Genomic DNA, 18,820 nt, shown 5'->3' with positions numbered 1-18,820 from the left:
CAATGAGGAGAAGAAAAGCAGAGCCAAAGAGTCCATCCCAAAATCCGACAAACAAGCAAAATGAACAAAAAACATTGAATTCAATTCTTTCTGATTTTAGAAACTGCATTAAAGAAGGGGTGCACCGGTCCTGGAGATACTGCAATACCAGGTCAATGCGTGGAGTGGACAGAGCAAGCTCTTTTTCCATCTCCCTGTTCTAAAAATCCATTTAATATATGGTCCCCAGATAGGGGACGTATCAGATATTAAACTGATAAGAACAGATACTACACTTGATCTTAGCCAAAAGGCCGAGAAGCGATAACCAGAATTGGTTTCAAACTACGGAGCCACCCAAGGATCCTAAAAAGTCCATTTGTGGAGATGAGCTCCTGGACTCCCGTTAAGAAGACATGTTGTCAACCTCTAGATCCCTTACATGCCTGCACTTTTCGGCTTGCTGCTGCTGCAATCCACGCGTTTTAGATCTGCATAACTCCACCTCTTTAAACACAGCACCTTCACCCCCTGCTGTTCCCACCCGCCTCAACACCGTTGGAAGGGAGGAGAACCAATTAAGGCGGGGGGTGGGGTGGAACGAGCAGCTGTCTACCCTTAGCAGGAGGGCTCCTGATTACATACCTCTCCTGCTGCTGCTGCTGCTGGCTGTCCAGCAGCAGACTGAAGGTGGCTGCTGCTGTGCACAGGTATATAAAGGCTCAGAGCCTATTATGACACGCGCAGCCAGCGTTCCATTGCCACATTCCATCTACTGCAGGCAGGATACCTGGCTGGCTGAATGTCGCTGAGAAGCTCACAGAGACCGCCATAAGCAACAGTTTAACAGAATGCCACAGACTAATCAACCAAACTTTTTGGGTTGGGTTCTCTTTTATAGTCTGCAGGCATTAAATGAAAGAAGTCAGTGTTCCAGCAGAAGGAGACAACGTTTCAGAAAAGGCATTGTAGCAAACCAAAAAAGAAATTTTAAGTGCAGCAGAGTAACCAGCGCACATACCTGTTAGCTCAGGTGAGTTTAAAAGGCTGCTGTTGATAACAAGGGCATTTGCTAAATAGATGGTGTGTGTGCAACAATATACTGAAAGGTCAATTATATTGTGCAGCTTATCTCACCACCTGTAGTTATTTAGGTGAAAGCTCCAAAATGCTTGCCTAATATGTCTGTTTATCCAAAAGGAAGTAAAAAGGGAGAGCTAGAAAGATAGCATTGCATCACATTACATGGCAATGCAATGCACAGTTGCTGAAGTTGAACCAAAATGAGCTTGTAATCTGGCTTCTGCAACTTTGAACATGAAAAATCCAATGAGGAGAAGAAAAGCAGAGCCAAAGAGTCCATCCCAAAATCCGACAAACAAGCAAAATGAACAAAAAACATTGAATTCAATTCTTTCTGATTTTAGAAACTGCATTAAAGAAGGGGTGCACCGGTCCTGGAGATACTGCAATACCAGGTCAATGCGTGGAGTGGACAGAGCAAGCTCTTTTTCCATCTCCCTGTTCTAAAAATCCATTTAATATATGGTCCCCAGATAGGGGACGTATCAGATATTAAACTGATAAGAACAGATACTACACTTGATCTTAGCCAAAAGGCCGAGAAGCGATAACCAGAATTGGTTTCAAACTACGGAGCCACCCAAGGATCCTAAAAAGTCCATTTGTGGAGATGAGCTCCTGGACTCCCGTTAAGAAGACATGTTGTCAACCTCTAGATCCCTTACATGCGTGCACTTTTCGGCTTGCTGCTGCTGCAATCCACGCGTTTTAGATCTGCATAACTCCAACTCTTTAAACACAGCACCTTCACCCCCTGCTGTTCCCACCCGCCTCAACACCGTTGGAAGGGAGGAGAACCAATTAAGGCGGGGGGTGGGGTGGAACGAGCAGCTGTCTACCCTTAGCAGGAGGGCTCCTGATTACATACCTCTCCTGCTGCTGCTGCTGCTGCTGGCTGTCCAGCAGCAGACTGAAGGTGGCTGCTGCTGTGCACAGGTATATAAAGGCTCAGAGCCTATTATGACACGCGCAGCCAGCGTTCCATTGCCACATTCCATCTACTGCAGGCAGGATACCTGGCTGGCTGAATGTCGCTGAGAAGCTCACAGAGACCGCCATAAGCAACAGTTTAACAGAATGCCACAGACTAATCAACCAAACTTTTTGGGTTGGGTTCTCTTTTATAGTCTGCAGGCATTAAATGAAAGAAGTCAGTGTTCCAGCAGAAGGAGACAACGTTTCAGAAAAGGCATTGTAGCAAACCAAAAAAGAAATTTTAAGCGCAGCAGAGTAACCAGCGCACATACCTGTTAGCTCAGGTGAGTTTAAAAGGCTGCTGTTGATAACAAGGGCATTTGCTAAATAGATGGTGTGTGTGCAACAATATACTGAAAGGTCAATTATATTGTGCAGCTTATCTCACCACCTGTAGTTATTTAGGTGAAAGCTCCAAAATGCTTGCCTAATATGTCTGTTTATCCAAAAGGAAGTAAAAAGGGAGAGCTAGAAAGATAGCATTGCATCACATTACATGGCAATGCAATGCACAGTTGCTGAAGTTGAACCAAAATGAGCTTGTAATCTGGCTTCTGCAACTTTGAACATGAAAAATCCAATGAGGAGAAGAAAAGCAGAGCCAAAGAGTCCATCCCAAAATCCGACAAACAAGCAAAATGAACAAAAAACATTGAATTCAATTCTTTCTGATTTTAGAAACTGCATTAAAGAAGGGGTGCACCGGTCCTGGAGATACTGCAATACCAGGTCAATGCGTGGAGTGGACAGAGCAAGCTCTTTTTCCATCTCCCTGTTCTAAAAATCCATTTAATATATGGTCCCCAGATAGGGGACGTATCAGATATTAAACTGATAAGAACAGATACTACACTTGATCTTAGCCAAAAGGCCGAGAAGCGATAACCAGAATTGGTTTCAAACTACGGAGCCACCCAAGGATCCTAAAAAGTCCATTTGTGGAGATGAGCTCCTGGACTCCCGTTAAGAAGACATGTTGTCAACCTCTAGATCCCTTACATGCCTGCACTTTTCGGCTTGCTGCTGCTGCAATCCACGCGTTTTAGATCTGCATAACTCCACCTCTTTAAACACAGCACCTTCACCCCCTGCTGTTCCCACCCGCCTCAACACCGTTGGAAGGGAGGAGAACCAATTAAGGCGGGGGGTGGGGTGGAACGAGCAGCTGTCTACCCTTAGCAGGAGGGCTCCTGATTACATACCTCTCCTGCTGCTGCTGCTGCTGGCTGTCCAGCAGCAGACTGAAGGTGGCTGCTGCTGTGCACAGGTATATAAAGGCTCAGAGCCTATTATGACACGCGCAGCCAGCGTTCCATTGCCACATTCCATCTACTGCAGGCAGGATACCTGGCTGGCTGAATGTCGCTGAGAAGCTCACAGAGACCGCCATAAGCAACAGTTTAACAGAATGCCACAGACTAATCAACCAAACTTTTTGGGTTGGGTTCTCTTTTATAGTCTGCAGGCATTAAATGAAAGAAGTCAGTGTTCCAGCAGAAGGAGACAACGTTTCAGAAAAGGCATTGTAGCAAACCAAAAAAGAAATTTTAAGCGCAGCAGAGTAACCAGCGCACATACCTGTTAGCTCAGGTGAGTTTAAAAGGCTGCTGTTGATAACAAGGGCATTTGCTAAATAGATGGTGTGTGTGCAACAATATACTGAAAGGTCAATTATATTGTGCAGCTTATCTCACCACCTGTAGTTATTTAGGTGAAAGCTCCAAAATGCTTGCCTAATATGTCTGTTTATCCAAAAGGAAGTAAAAAGGGAGAGCTAGAAAGATAGCATTGCATCACATTACATGGCAATGCAATGCACAGTTGCTGAAGTTGAACCAAAATGAGCTTGTAATCTGGCTTCTGCAACTTTGAACATGAAAAATCCAATGAGGAGAAGAAAAGCAGAGCCAAAGAGTCCATCCCAAAATCCGACAAACAAGCAAAATGAACAAAAAACATTGAATTCAATTCTTTCTGATTTTAGAAACTGCATTAAAGAAGGGGTGCACCGGTCCTGGAGATACTGCAATACCAGGTCAATGCGTGGAGTGGACAGAGCAAGCTCTTTTTCCATCTCCCTGTTCTAAAAATCCATTTAATATATGGTCCCCAGATAGGGGACGTATCAGATATTAAACTGATAAGAACAGATTTTTTTTTTTTTTTTTTTTTTTTTTTTTTAACCAAATCAGATAGGCCGGAGCATAAGCTCAATCAAATCGACTTACAAAAGCCTTTCATTGACACTTAGCCTTTCATCACACTTGGTATATAATCAAAAATAAAACCAAACCTTATCATCAGGTACATTATACACTACGAATTAAACTTTACCAAAAACCTCCACTTTTTAAACTTCCAGATCCCTTCAGCATCTATAATACTTCCACGTTCCTGATCCCAGAGGTATATTACATACATACGTGACAGAATCAATCTCAAACATTCATTAACTGACATTTTCTTCCTTTTAAAAACTAACAAATTCCTCGCATCCCACAAACTTTCAATTACACACACCACCAACAACCATAAAATCCTATCCTTAATTCTACTACATGCACCCATCCCAAACATAGCAAGTTTCCAATTAACATACTTTACACCCACCAATTCCTTGCAAAGTCCCCCTATACCCTTCCATACATCATATGCAAAATCACAATCCCATACCATATGTCTAACATGCTCTCTCAAACCACATCCATCCCTCGGGCATACCTCAGATTTAACTAAATCCCTCTTCTTTTGCACATCTCTAACAGGCAAAATGTCATGCAATATCATCCAAGCGATATCTCTCTGTCTGTTAGTCACACCATCTATACTTAATTTTCTCCACATCTCGGTTACTTCCTCCCCTCTCAACCCATTGATATTACATACCACCTCACGCTCACGCACCATCCTAATGACTTTCTTCTTTTGCCTAAAATCACTCATGTTAACGGACAACAAATCATACTTCCTTACAAATTTCTCAACACAACCATACCATACAGGACACTTAAAAGCAACAGGCACTCTAGCATCCCTTTTGACCCACTTTAAGCCATAAAGCATCCATCCAGCCGAATACTTCATCATATAAGCACACTTATTACTTTTCCCTAGAACCACCACCACCATTTTCACGTAACCAATCCCTAAAAAGAAATCAATATTTGGAAAATCCAAACCACCATTTACACATAACTTATAGACATATTCCCGTTTCAATTTCTCCATGCGACTTCCCCAAAGAAAATTAAAGATGAATTTCTCAGTTTTCCTAATTTTCTTAAAAGCAGCAGGATATACATTCGCAACAAACAACAAAATAGGCAAAATAACCGCCTTAATAATCAGAACTTTCCCAGTCAGAGTTAATTCTCTCATTCGCCAAAAATTCAACTTGCGCACCACTCTCACCCCACAATCTTCCCAACTCTCATTTCCTTTCAAATCATCATTAAACTTAATCCCAAGCACCTTTATTGCACCATCCTCACACCTCACACCATCCATCCGTACATTCCTCTCACCAAAACATTTAAAGGAACTCTTAGTCCAATTGACCTTAAAAGCTGAGACACTACAAAACAAACTTAATATCAACCTTGCCCTACTCATCGCAGCCATATTCCCACTCACAATCACTACATCATCCATGTAACCTAGAATTCTCACATCCTTTCCATTACTCCCAGGAATCATCACACCTCTCATAACCTTATCCTTCCTAACCATACACATCAACACTTCAATCACACTAATAAACAAAAAAGGGGACATAGGGCACCCCTGACGCACTCCTGATTTAATTCTCACTTTCTCACTCAACCACCCATTCACCAAAAATTCACTTGAAACATTACAATACAAACTCCTAACACAGTTTACAAAATTCCTGGAATAACCCATCTTAGACAAAACCTTAAACATAAAGCTATGTGACACACGGTCAAAAGCTTTTTCAAAATCAACCGAAAACAACAAACATTTCTGCTTACGACTCATACAATCCCCAATCACATCACGCAACAACACCAAATTTTCAGTCATACTTCTCCCAGGCACTGCACACACTTGATCTTCATCCACCACACCGCCAATCACTTCCCGCATCCGGCTAGCCAACAATTTACTAAACACCTTATAGTCTGCATTCAAAAGGGTGATTGGCCTCCAATTCCCCAAATCCTTTTTATCACCTTTCTTATGAACCAAAACCACCACCCCATCTCTCATAGATTCACTCAACATATTCTCCGTGAACATATACTGGCACACCTCCAATAAGTCATTTCCCATCGTGTCCCATTCCTTAACATATAACTCCACGGGCAGTCCATCCTTCCCAGGTGTTTTATTCTTACTCGCAGACATCACCACTTTTTTAACTTCATCCAACACAATTACATCATCCAATATTTCACGTTCATCCTCACCCAAACAACCTTCTAAACACCCCAAAGCATCAGTCAGCATCCTATCATCAACCCATTTTTCCCCATACAACTCCTTATAAAACAACACCACCTCCTGCATCACATCCTTCCCACTCACACACACCCCATCACCATTCACCACCTCATCCATATCTACTTTCTTCCCAAAAACTTTTTTGAAAAAAAACCTTGTGCATTTCTCATTTTTCTCCAAATGTTCAATCTTAGAACGGTAAATAATTTCTTTCCCTTTACCCTCAATATATTTCTTAATCTCTTCTTTCACTTGACACATCAAAACATCCACATCCACTCCAATCATCCTTAACTTCCTCAGCCACTCCAGTCTAGAGCTTAAATCATTAAATTTTGCTCTATTCATTGCTGCTTTCCTCCTGCCCCTTTTTCTAAAGAAAAAAACAATCTCACTCTTCATCCAGTCCCACCACTCAAGCACATTCCTGAAATCACTTTTTTTATCCCTCCACCTAACATACATTCGCCTAAAATCACGCATGATCCTATTATCTTCCAGCAAACGCACATTAAGTTTCCACACGCCACCACCATATACAAAGGAAATCTTACCTTCTAGACGTGCCCTCAAACACACATGGTCAGAGAAGGGAACATCTTCCTGCTGGAAATTCCTACAAATAACATTTTGTGAAGAAAAGAAGATACGGTCTATTCTAGACTCTATGCCTCCCCTGTCGGCCTTATAGGTCGCAGGAGGTGGATTACCTAAAAAAACTTCCGCAGCATCCTGTAAGGAAAAATCCGCCACAAGACTCTTGAGTCTTTTACCTGTAACATCCATCTTATCCCCCTCCGTCACACAATTGAAATCTCCAACAAAAATTATTGGCATTTTGCCAGATAAAAAAAAACATAATTTCTCAAAAATTTCCAGCCTCTCCCCTTTATGTATTGGTGCATACATATTTACCACCCTAACCCTCCACCCCCTACAATTTAACTTACATATTACACACCTCCCCGCCTCCACCACCATGTAACTTTCTATCTTAACACTATAACCCTTCACCAAAACACCTACCCCACAATTTTTATTACATACAGAACCAGACCACACACTTTGACCTAAAGGCCATGCATTTTCACTTAAGGGATCGGAGATCCCACACTCCTGGACACAGTATACGTCCGCATCCAAGTTGCTCAAGTAGTCCAAAATTGCCACTCTTCTCGACTCAGATTTAATCAGCCGAACATTTAGCGACAAGATGCTGAGAGCAACTTGGGCACCCATCTATTAATTTGATGTGGCAGGTCACGACAACATGCCCACCTGTACATCATCCTAACCCTTCTGGGGGTAGGACGCTGGACGTGCAGATATCGTAGTTTGTGCCTTCCCCCAAAAAAGACACATCTTGGGGATCGGATGCAGTAGGGTACACCCGGGCTGGACTCACACTGCAGTCACTTAAAGGGGAAAAGGATGGTTCAGTTTTCTTCTTTTTCTTCACTGAAGTGCCTCCATCTTCATCTGAACTATAATCCCGCCGCTGGGGGTCAAAGTCCCCCTGACCTCCCTCCTCCTCAAGGTCAGAAACGACATCGCTCCAGGCCACATGCGGTGTTCTGGTCAGATCAGACTCCTCTTCCCCCTGCAATGTAACCATCATGTCTGGAATTTCAGCCTCCAGATCCTCCACCGGGGCCACTTCCATGTCTATACGATCATCAGTTATCGTCTCAGACTCACTGACATCTGAAGCCACAGACGCGGCCCTCTGCACCGGTGGCTCAGGTGCCAGCTCCATATTTCCTCTTACATTCACACGAACCAGTTCTGGAAAAGCAACCCGAGCCTCCTCCTCATCCAGGAAAGCCAGAGTAGATATCGGAGCAGTCGGAGTTGGAGCAGTCGGAGTTGTAGCTGTGGGTGCAGGAGATTCATTTCTTCTCCTTCCCCTTCCCGCTGCCCCCGCATATGAACCAGGATGGAATATACAGTCTCTGAAGGCATGCCCCTTCTCTCCGCAGAGGTTACAGACTATTTCATTTTTGCAATTATTGGAAGAATGACCCACCTCATTGCACTTCCTGCAAATAATCTGTCTGATGTCGCATGCTTCCTGAGTATGGCCATACCTCCTACAATGACGACAAAACCTGGGCGCATTGGGGAAGAACAGGTAACCCCGCTCACTCCCAATGGAAAAATTTGATGGAGGATAATGTATACCCCCTGGTTCATCAGGACTTTCCCGGAACTTGACCATGAAACGATATTTACCGGTCCATAGTTCCTCCTCATTCATGACTTTTACTGCCACCTTGGTAATATAGCAGTGCCTATTTAGAAAGGCATAAATCAAAGCCAAGTCCACATGTGGGTTGTACATGAAAACAGTCAGAGGTACCTCTTTGGAGCAATACAAGATGACAAAAGTCAGCCCATCCAAATATTGATTGTCCAGATTCTTTTTCAAACAATCATAGAAATTGTTGCAAACAGCCATAGAAGTAAATACAAGATTATACTTGCTTTTGAATTGCTGGAGGCACAAGATTTCTTCCTTCTTCACTTCAAGGAGTCCAAACAAAATCTCCTTCACCACGAAGCTGAGGGTAAAGATTCCTTCTTTGCCTTCTTCCACATCAATCTGGATTCCAAACTTCACTCGAGCCTCACCGGGCCCAGCATATCGAATGCGTCCCATTATCGCTAGTCGTGTCTACTGGCCAACTCCTTATAGCAGCAAGTGGCTTAAGCCATAAAATGGCGATGCCACAGGGCCAAGAGTTAACGCACAGACAGCCAAATGACTAGACCCATTACAGATCTGAGCCAAAAGGCCGAGAAGCGATAACCAGAATTGGTTTCAAACTACGGAGCCACCCAAGGATCCTAAAAAGTCCATTTGTGGAGATGAGCTCCTGGACTCCCGTTAAGAAGACATGTTGTCAACCTCTAGATCCCTTACATGCCTGCACTTTTCGGCTTGCTGCTGCTGCAATCCACGCGTTTTAGATCTGCATAACTCCACCTCTTTAAACACAGCACCTTCACCCCCTGCTGTTCCCACCCGCCTCAACACCGTTGGAAGGGAGGAGAACCAATTAAGGCGGGGGGTGGGGTGGAACGAGCAGCTGTCTACCCTTAGCAGGAGGGCTCCTGATTACATACCTCTCCTGCTGCTGCTGCTGCTGGCTGTCCAGCAGCAGACTGAAGGTGGCTGCTGCTGTGCACAGGTATATAAAGGCTCAGAGCCTATTATGACACGCGCAGCCAGCGTTCCATTGCCACATTCCATCTACTGCAGGCAGGATACCTGGCTGGCTGAATGTCGCTGAGAAGCTCACAGAGACCGCCATAAGCAACAGTTTAACAGAATGCCACAGACTAATCAACCAAACTTTTTGGGTTGGGTTCTCTTTTATAGTCTGCAGGCATTAAATGAAAGAAGTCAGTGTTCCAGCAGAAGGAGACAACGTTTCAGAAAAGGCATTGTAGCAAATCAAAAAAGAAATTTTAAGCGCAGCAGAGTAACCAGCGCACATACCTGTTAGCTCAGGTGAGTTTAAAAGGCTGCTGTTGATAACAAGGGCATTTGCTAAATAGATGGTGTGTGTGCAACAATATACTGAAAGGTCAATTATATTGTGCAGCTTATCTCACCACCTGTAGTTATTTAGGTGAAAGCTCCAAAATGCTTGCCTAATATGTCTGTTTATCCAAAAGGAAGTAAAAAGGGAGAGCTAGAAAGATAGCATTGCATCACATTACATGGCAATGCAATGCACAGTTGCTGAAGTTGAACCAAAATGAGCTTGTAATCTGGCTTCTGCAACTTTGAACATGAAAAATCCAATGAGGAGAAGAAAAGCAGAGCCAAAGAGTCCATCCCAAAATCCGACAAACAAGCAAAATGAACAAAAAACATTGAATTCAATTCTTTCTGATTTTAGAAACTGCATTAAAGAAGGGGTGCACCGGTCCTGGAGATACTGCAATACCAGGTCAATGCGTGGAGTGGACAGAGCAAGCTCTTTTTCCATCTCCCTGTTCTAAAAATCCATTTAATATATGGTCCCCAGATAGGGGACGTATCAGATATTAAACTGATAAGAACAGATACTACACTTGATCTTAGCCAAAAGGCCGAGAAGCGATAACCAGAATTGGTTTCAAACTACGGAGCCACCCAAGGATCCTGAAAAGTCCATTTGTGGAGATGAGCTCCTGGACTCCCGTTAAGAAGACATGTTGTCAACCTCTAGATCCCTTACATGCCTGCACTTTTCGGCTTGCTGCTGCTGCAATCCACGCGTTTTAGATCTGCATAACTCCACCTCTTTAAACACAGCACCTTCACCCCCTGCTGTTCCCACCCGCCTCAACACCGTTGGAAGGGAGGAGAACCAATTAAGGCGGGGGGTGGGGTGGAACGAGCAGCTGTCTACCCTTAGCAGGAGGGCTCCTGATTACATACCTCTCCTGCTGCTGCTGCTGCTGGCTGTCCAGCAGCAGACTGAAGGTGGCTGCTGCTGTGCACAGGTATATAAAGGCTCAGAGCCTATTATGACACGCGCAGCCAGCGTTCCATTGCCACATTCCATCTACTGCAGGCAGGATACCTGGCTGGCTGAATGTCGCTGAGAAGCTCACAGAGACCGCCATAAGCAACAGTTTAACAGAATGCCACAGACTAATCAACCAAACTTTTTGGGTTGGGTTCTCTTTTATAGTCTGCAGGCATTAAATGAAAGAAGTCAGTGTTCCAGCAGAAGGAGACAACGTTTCAGAAAAGGCATTGTAGCAAACCAAAAAAGAAATTTTAAGCGCAGCAGAGTAACCAGCGCACATACCTGTTAGCTCAGGTGAGTTTAAAAGGCTGCTGTTGATAACAAGGGCATTTGCTAAATAGATGGTGTGTGTGCAACAATATACTGAAAGGTCAATTATATTGTGCAGCTTATCTCACCACCTGTAGTTATTTAGGTGAAAGCTCCAAAATGCTTGCCTAATATGTCTGTTTATCCAAAAGGAAGTAAAAAGGGAGAGCTAGAAAGATAGCATTGCATCACATTACATGGCAATGCAATGCACAGTTGCTGAAGTTGAACCAAAATGAGCTTGTAATCTGGCTTCTGCAACTTTGAACATGAAAAATCCAATGAGGAGAAGAAAAGCAGAGCCAAAGAGTCCATCCCAAAATCCGACAAACAAGCAAAATGAACAAAAAACATTGAATTCAATTCTTTCTGATTTTAGAAACTGCATTAAAGAAGGGGTGCACCGGTCCTGGAGATACTGCAATACCAGGTCAATGCGTGGAGTGGACAGAGCAAGCTCTTTTTCCATCTCCCTGTTCTAAAAATCCATTTAATATATGGTCCCCAGATAGGGGACGTATCAGATATTAAACTGATAAGAACAGATACTACACTTGATCTTAGCCAAAAGGCCGAGAAGCGATAACCAGAATTGGTTTCAAACTACGGAGCCACCCAAGGATCCTAAAAAGTCCATTTGTGGAGATGAGCTCCTGGACTCCCGTTAAGAAGACATGTTGTCAACCTCTAGATCCCTTACATGCCTGCACTTTTCGGCTTGCTGCTGCTGCAATCCACGCGTTTTAGATCTGCATAACTCCACCTCTTTAAACACAGCACCTTCACCCCCTGCTGTTCCCACCCGCCTCAACACCGTTGGAAGGGAGGAGAACCAATTAAGGCGGGGGGTGGGGTGGAACGAGCAGCTGTCTACCCTTAGCAGGAGGGCTCCTGATTACATACCTCTCCTGCTGCTGCTGCTGCTGCTGGCTGTCCAGCAGCAGACTGAAGGTGGCTGCTGCTGTGCACAGGTATATAAAGGCTCAGAGCCTATTATGACACGCGCACCCAGCGTTCCATTGCCACATTCCATCTACTGCAGGCAGGATACCTGGCTGGCTGAATGTCGCTGAGAAGCTCACAGAGACCGCCATAAGCAACAGTTTAACAGAATGCCACAGACTAATCAACCAAACTTTTTGGGTTGGGTTCTCTTTTATAGTCTGCAGGCATTAAATGAAAGAAGTCAGTGTTCCAGCAGAAGGAGACAACGTTTCAGAAAAGGCATTGTAGCAAACCAAAAAAGAAATTTTAAGCGCAGCAGAGTAACCAGCGCACATACCTGTTAGCTCAGGTGAGTTTAAAAGGCTGCTGTTGATAACAAGGGCATTTGCTAAATAGATGGTGTGTGTGCAACAATATACTGAAAGGTCAATTATATTGTGCAGCTTATCTCACCACCTGTAGTTATTTAGGTGAAAGCTCCAAAATGCTTGCCTAATATGTCTGTTTATCCAAAAGGAAGTAAAAAGGGAGAGCTAGAAAGATAGCATTGCATCACATTACATGGCAATGCAATGCACAGTTGCTGAAGTTGAACCAAAATGAGCTTGTAATCTGGCTTCTGCAACTTTGAACATGAAAAATCCAATGAGGAGAAGAAAAGCAGAGCCAAAGAGTCCATCCCAAAATCCGACAAACAAGCAAAATGAACAAAAAACATTGAATTCAATTCTTTCTGATTTTAGAAACTGCATTAAAGAAGGGGTGCACCGGTCCTGGAGATACTGCAATACCAGGTCAATGCGTGGAGTGGACAGAGCAAGCTCTTTTTCCATCTCCCTGTTCTAAAAATCCATTTAATATATGGTCCCCAGATAGGGGACGTATCAGATATTAAACTGATAAGAACAGATACTACACTTGATCTTAGCCAAAAGGCCGAGAAGCGATAACCAGAATTTGTTTCAAACTACGGAGCCACCCAAGGATCCTAAAAAGTCCATTTGTGGAGATGAGCTCCTGGACTCCCGTTAAGAAGACATGTTGTCAACCTCTAGATCCCTTACATGCCTGCACTTTTCGGCTTGCTGCTGCTGCAATCCACGCATTTTAGATCTGCATAACTCCACCTCTTTAAACACAGCACCTTCACCCCCTGCTGTTCCCACCCGCCTCAACACCGTTGGAAGGGAGGAGAACCAATTAAGGCGGGGGGTGGGGTGGAACGAGCAGCTGTCTACCCTTAGCAGGAGGGCTCCTGATTACATACCTCTCCTGCTGCTGCTGCTGCTGCTGGCTGTCCAGCAGCAGACTGAAGGTGGCTGCTGCTGTGCACAGGTATATAAAGGCTCAGAGCCTATTATGACACGCGCAGCCAGCGTTCCATTGCCACATTCCATCTACTGCAGGCAGGATACCTGGCTGGCTGAATGTCGCTGAGAAGCTCACAGAGACCGCCATAAGCAACAGTTTAACAGAATGCCACAGACTAATCAACCAAACTTTTTGGGTTGGGTTCTCTTTTATAGTCTGCAGGCATTAAATGAAAGAAGTCAGTGTTCCAGCAGAAGGAGACAACGTTTCAGAAAAGGCATTGTAGCAAACCAAAAAAGAAATTTTAAGCGCAGCAGAGTAACCAGCGCACATACCTGTTAGCTCAGGTGAGTTTAAAAGGCTGCTGTTGATAACAAGGGCATTTGCTAAATAGATGGTGTGTGTGCAACAATATACTGAAAGGTCAATTATATTGTGCAGCTTATCTCACCACCTGTAGTTATTTAGGTGAAAGCTCCAAAATGCTTGCCTAATATGTCTGTTTATCCAAAAGGAAGTAAAAAGGGAGAGCTAGAAAGATAGCATTGCATCACATTACATGGCAATGCAATGCACAGTTGCTGAAGTTGAACCAAAATGAGCTTGTAATCTGGCTTCTGCAACTTTGAACATGAAAAATCCAATGAGGAGAAGAAAGGCAGAGCCAAAGAGTCCATCCCAAAATCCGACAAACAAGCAAAATGAACAAAAAACATTGAATTCAATTCTTTCTGATTTTAGAAACTGCATTAAAGAAGGGTGCACCGGTCCTGGAGATACTGCAATACCAGGTCAATGCGTGGAGTGGACAGAGCAAGCTCTTTTTCCATCTCCCTGTTCTAAAAATCCATTTAATATATGGTCCCCAGATAGGGAACGTATCAGATATTAAACTGATAAGAACAGATACTACACTTGATCTTAGCCAAAAGGCCGAGAAGCGATAACCAGAATTGGTTTCAAACTACGGAGCCACCCAAGGATCCTAAAAAGTCCATTTGTGGAGATGAGCTCCTGGACTCCCGTAAGAAGACATGTTGTCAACCTCTAGATCCCTTACATGCCTGCACTTTTCGGCTTGCTGCTGCTGCAATCCACGCGTTTTAGATCTGCATAACTCCACCTCTTTAAACACAGCACCTTCACCCCCTGCTGTTCCCACCCGCCTCAACACCGTTGGAAGGGAGCAGAACCAATTAAGGCGGGGGTGGGGTGGAACGAGCAGCTGTCTACCCTTAGCAGGAGGGGTCCTGATTACATACCTCTCCTGCTGCTGCTGCTGCTGCTGGCTGTCCAGCAGCAGACTGAAGGTGGCTGCTGCTGTGCACAGGTATATAAAGGCTCAGAGCCTATTATGACACGCGCAGCCAGCGTTCCATTGCCACATTCCATCTACTGCAGGCAGGATACCTGGCTGGCTGAATGTCGCTGAGAAGCTCACAGAGACCGCCATAAGCAACAGTTTAACAGAATGCCACAGACTAATCAACCAAACTTTTTGGGTTGGGTTCTCTTTTATAGTCTGCAGGCATTAAATGAAAGAAGTCAGTGTTCCAGCAGAAGGAGACAACGTTTCAGAAAAGGCATTGTAGCAAACCAAAAAAGAAATTTTAAGCGCAGCAGAGTAACCAGCGCACATACCTGTTAGCTCAGGTGAGTTTAAAAGGCTGCTGTTGATAACAAGGGCATTTGCTAAATAGATGGTGTGTGTGCAACAATATACTGAAAGGTCAATTATATTGTGCAGCTTATCTCACCACCTGTAGTTATTTAGGTGAAAGCTCCAAAATGCTTGCCTAATATGTCTGTTTATCCAAAAGGAAGTAAAAAGGGAGAGCTAGAAAGATAGCATTGCATCACATTACATGGCAATGCAATGCACAGTTGCTGAAGTTGAACCAAAATGAGCTTGTAATCTGGCTTCTGCAACTTTGAACATGAAAAATCCAATGAGGAGAAGAAAAGCAGAGCCAAAGAGTCCATCCCAAAATCCGACAAACAAGCAAAATGAACAAAAAACATTGAATTCAATTCTTTCTGATTTTAGAAACTGCATTAAAGAAGGGGTGCACTGGTCCTGGAGATACTGCAATACCAGGTCAATGCGTGGAGTGGACAGAGCAAGCTCTTTTTCCATCTCCCTGTTCTAAAAATCCATTTAATATATGGTCCCCAGATAGGGGACGTATCAGATATTAAACTGATAAGAACAGATACTACACTTGATCTTAGCCAAAAGGCCGAGAAGCGATAACCAGAATTGGTTTCAAACTACGGAGCCACCCAAGGATCCTAAAAAGTCCATTTGTGGAGATGAGCTCCTGGACTCCCGTTAAGAAGACATGTTGTCAACCTCTAGATCCCTTACATGCCTGCACTTTTCGGCTTGCTGCTGCTGCAATCCACGCGTTTTAGATCTGCATAACTCCACCTCTTTAAACACAGCACCTTCACCCCCTGCTGTTCCCACCCGCCTCAACACCGTTGGAAGGGAGGAGAACCAATTAAGGCGGGGGGTGGGGTGGAACGAGCAGCTGTCTACCCTTAGCAGGAGGGCTCCTGATTACATACCTCTCCTGCTGCTGCTGCTGCTGGCTGTCCAGCAGCAGACTGAAGGTGGCTGCTGCTGTGCACAGGTATATAAAGGCTCAGAGCCTATTATGACACGCGCAGCCAGCGTTCCATTGCCACATTCCATCTACTGCAGGCAGGATACCTGGCTGGCTGAATGTCGCTGAGAAGCTCACAGAGACCGCCATAAGCAACAGTTTAACAGAATGCCACAGACTAATCAACCAAACTTTTTGGGTTGGGTTCTCTTTTATAGTCTGCAGGCATTAAATGAAAGAAGTCAGTGTTCCAGCAGAAGGAGACAACGTTTCAGAAAAGGCATTGTAGCAAACCAAAAAAGAAATTTTAAGCGCAGCAGAGTAACCAGCGCACATACCTGTTAGCTCAGGTGAGTTTAAAAGGCTGCTGTTGATAACAAGGGCATTTGCTAAATAGATGGTGTGTGTGCAACAATATACTGAAAGGTCAATTATATTGTGCAGCTTATCTCACCACCTGTAGTTATTTAGGTGAAAGCTCCAAAATGCTTGCCTAATATGTCTGTTTATCCAAAAGGAAGTAAAAAGGGAGAGCTAGAAAGATAGCATTGCATCACATTACATGGCAATGCAATGCACAGTTGCTGAAGTTGAACCAAAATGAGCTTGTAATCTGGCTTCTGCAACTTTGAACATGAAAAATCCAATGAGGAGAAGAAAAGCAGAGCCAAAGAGTCCATCCCAAAATCCGACAAACAAGCAAAATGAACAAAAAACATTGAATTCAATTCTTTCTGATTTTAGAAACTGCATTAAAGAAGGGTTGCACCGGTCCTGGAGATACTGCAATACCAGGTCAATGCGTGGAGTGGACAGAGCAAGCTCTTTTTCCATCTCCCTGTTCTAAAAATCCATTTAATATATGGTCCCCAGATAGGGGACGTATCAGATATTAAACTGATAAGAACAGATACTACACTTGATCTTAGCCAAAAGGCCGAGAAGCGATAACCAGAATTGGTTTCAAACTACGGAGCCACCCAAGGATCCTAAAAAGTCCATTTGTGGAGATGAGCTCCTGGACTCCCGTTAAGAAGACATGTTGTCAACCTCTAGATCCCTTACATGCCTGCACTTTTCGGCTTGCTGCTGCTGCAATCCACGCGTTTTAGATCTGCATAACTCCACCTCTTTAAACACAGCACCTTCACCCCCTGCTGTTCCCACCCGCCTCAACACCGTTGGAAGGGAGGAGAACCAATTAAGGCGGGGGGTGGGGTGGAACGAGCAGCTGTCTACCCTTAGCAGGAGGGCTCCTGATTACATACCTCTCCTGCTGCTGCTGCTGCTGCTGGCTGTCCAGCAGCAGACTGAAGGTGGCTGCTGCTGTGCACAGGTATATAAAGGCTCAGAGCCTATTATGACACGCGCAGCCAGCGTTCCATTGCCACATTCCATCTACTGCAGGCAGGATACCTGGCTGGCTGAATGTCGCTGAGAAGCTCACAGAGACCGCCATAAGCAACAGTTTAACAGAATGCCACAGACTAATCAACCAAACTTTTTGGGTTGGGTTCTCTTTTATAGTCTGCAGGCATTAAATGAAAGAAGTCAGTGTTCCAGCAGAAGGAGACAACGTTTCAGAAAAGGCATTGTAGCAAACCAAAAAAGAAATTTTAAGCGCAGCAGAGTAACCAGCGCACATACCTGTTAGCTCAGGTGAGTTTAAAAGGCTGCTGTTGATAACAAGGGCATTTGCTAAATAGATGGTGTGTGTGCAACAATATACTGAAAGGTCAATTATATTGTGCAGCTTATCTCACCACCTGTAGTTATTTAGGTGAAAGCTCCAAAATGCTTGCCTAATATGTCTGTTTATCCAAAAGGAAGTAAAAAGGGAGAGCTAGAAAGATAGCATTGCATCACATTACATGGCAATGCAATGCACAGTTGCTGAAGTTGAACCAAAATGAGCTTGTAATCTGGCTTCTGCAACTTTGAACATGAAAAATCCAATGAGGAGAAGAAAAGCAGAGCCAAAGAGTCCATCCCAAAATCCGACAAACAAGCAAAATGAACAAAAAACATTGAATTCAATTCTTTCTGATTTTAGAAACTGCATTAAAGAAGGGGTGCACCGGTCCTGGAGATACTGCAATACCAGGTCAATGCGTGGAGTGGACAGAGCAAGCTCTTTTTCCATCTCCCTGTTCTAAAAATCCATTTAATATATGGTCCCCAGATAGGGGACGTATCAGATATTAAACTGATAAGAACAGATACTACACTTGATCTTAGCCAAAAGGCCGAGAAGCGATAACCAGAATTGGTTTCAAACTACGGAGCCACCCAAGGATCCTAAAAAGTCCATTTGTGGAGATGAGCTCCTGGACTCCCGTTAAGAAGACATGTTGTCAACCTCTAGATCCCTTACATGCCTGCACTTTTCGGCTTGCTGCTGCTGCAATCCACGCGTTTTAGATCTGCATAACTCCACCTCTTTAAACACAGCACCTTCACCCCCTGCTGTTCCCACCCGCCTCAACACCGTTGGAAGGGAGGAGAACCAATTAAGGCGGGGGGTGGGGTGGAACGAGCAGCTGTCTACCCTTAGCAGGAGGGCTCCTGATTACATACCTCTCCTGCTGCTGCTGCTGCTGGCTGTCCAGCAGCAGACTG

The 18,820-nt window shown here is 44.2% G+C and overlaps 11 non-coding genes across 11 annotated transcripts; all 11 read right to left on the bottom strand.

Moving 5' to 3' along the window:
- Nucleotides 1–114: 114 nt before the first annotated feature.
- LOC141215611 (U2 spliceosomal RNA) lies at nucleotides 115–305 on the bottom strand. The gene has a single exon (XR_012284672.1). It is a non-coding gene; the product is annotated as a U2 spliceosomal RNA (small nuclear RNA).
- A 1,115-nt stretch (nucleotides 306–1,420) lies between these two features.
- LOC141215610 (U2 spliceosomal RNA) lies at nucleotides 1,421–1,611 on the bottom strand. Its single transcript, XR_012284671.1, has one exon. It is a non-coding gene; the product is annotated as a U2 spliceosomal RNA (small nuclear RNA).
- Nucleotides 1,612–2,729: 1,118 nt separating this feature from the next.
- Nucleotides 2,730–2,920, bottom strand: LOC141215608 (U2 spliceosomal RNA). Its single transcript, XR_012284669.1, has one exon. It is a non-coding gene; the product is annotated as a U2 spliceosomal RNA (small nuclear RNA).
- A 1,115-nt stretch (nucleotides 2,921–4,035) lies between these two features.
- LOC141216823 (U2 spliceosomal RNA) lies at nucleotides 4,036–4,231 on the bottom strand. The gene has a single exon (XR_012285820.1). It is a non-coding gene; the product is annotated as a U2 spliceosomal RNA (small nuclear RNA).
- Nucleotides 4,232–10,423: 6,192 nt separating this feature from the next.
- On the bottom strand, nucleotides 10,424–10,614 carry LOC141215607 (U2 spliceosomal RNA). The gene has a single exon (XR_012284668.1). It is a non-coding gene; the product is annotated as a U2 spliceosomal RNA (small nuclear RNA).
- Nucleotides 10,615–11,729: 1,115 nt separating this feature from the next.
- LOC141215606 (U2 spliceosomal RNA) lies at nucleotides 11,730–11,920 on the bottom strand. Its single transcript, XR_012284667.1, has one exon. It is a non-coding gene; the product is annotated as a U2 spliceosomal RNA (small nuclear RNA).
- Nucleotides 11,921–13,038: 1,118 nt separating this feature from the next.
- On the bottom strand, nucleotides 13,039–13,229 carry LOC141215605 (U2 spliceosomal RNA). The gene has a single exon (XR_012284666.1). It is a non-coding gene; the product is annotated as a U2 spliceosomal RNA (small nuclear RNA).
- A 1,117-nt stretch (nucleotides 13,230–14,346) lies between these two features.
- LOC141216429 (U2 spliceosomal RNA) lies at nucleotides 14,347–14,537 on the bottom strand. Its single transcript, XR_012285463.1, has one exon. It is a non-coding gene; the product is annotated as a U2 spliceosomal RNA (small nuclear RNA).
- A 1,116-nt stretch (nucleotides 14,538–15,653) lies between these two features.
- Nucleotides 15,654–15,844, bottom strand: LOC141215558 (U2 spliceosomal RNA). The gene has a single exon (XR_012284620.1). It is a non-coding gene; the product is annotated as a U2 spliceosomal RNA (small nuclear RNA).
- A 1,115-nt stretch (nucleotides 15,845–16,959) lies between these two features.
- LOC141216285 (U2 spliceosomal RNA) lies at nucleotides 16,960–17,150 on the bottom strand. The gene has a single exon (XR_012285325.1). It is a non-coding gene; the product is annotated as a U2 spliceosomal RNA (small nuclear RNA).
- Nucleotides 17,151–18,268: 1,118 nt separating this feature from the next.
- On the bottom strand, nucleotides 18,269–18,459 carry LOC141215604 (U2 spliceosomal RNA). Its single transcript, XR_012284665.1, has one exon. It is a non-coding gene; the product is annotated as a U2 spliceosomal RNA (small nuclear RNA).
- Between the last annotated feature and the right edge of the window lie 361 nt (nucleotides 18,460–18,820).

The sequence above is a fragment of the Phyllobates terribilis genome, unplaced genomic scaffold, assembly GCF_046119375.1.
Source record: "Phyllobates terribilis strain yellow unplaced genomic scaffold, ASM4611937v1 Scaffold_236__1_contigs__length_3049075, whole genome shotgun sequence".
Lineage (NCBI taxonomy): Eukaryota > Metazoa > Chordata > Amphibia > Anura > Dendrobatidae > Phyllobates > Phyllobates terribilis.
This window is presented reverse-complemented; position numbering and strand designations above follow the sequence as displayed.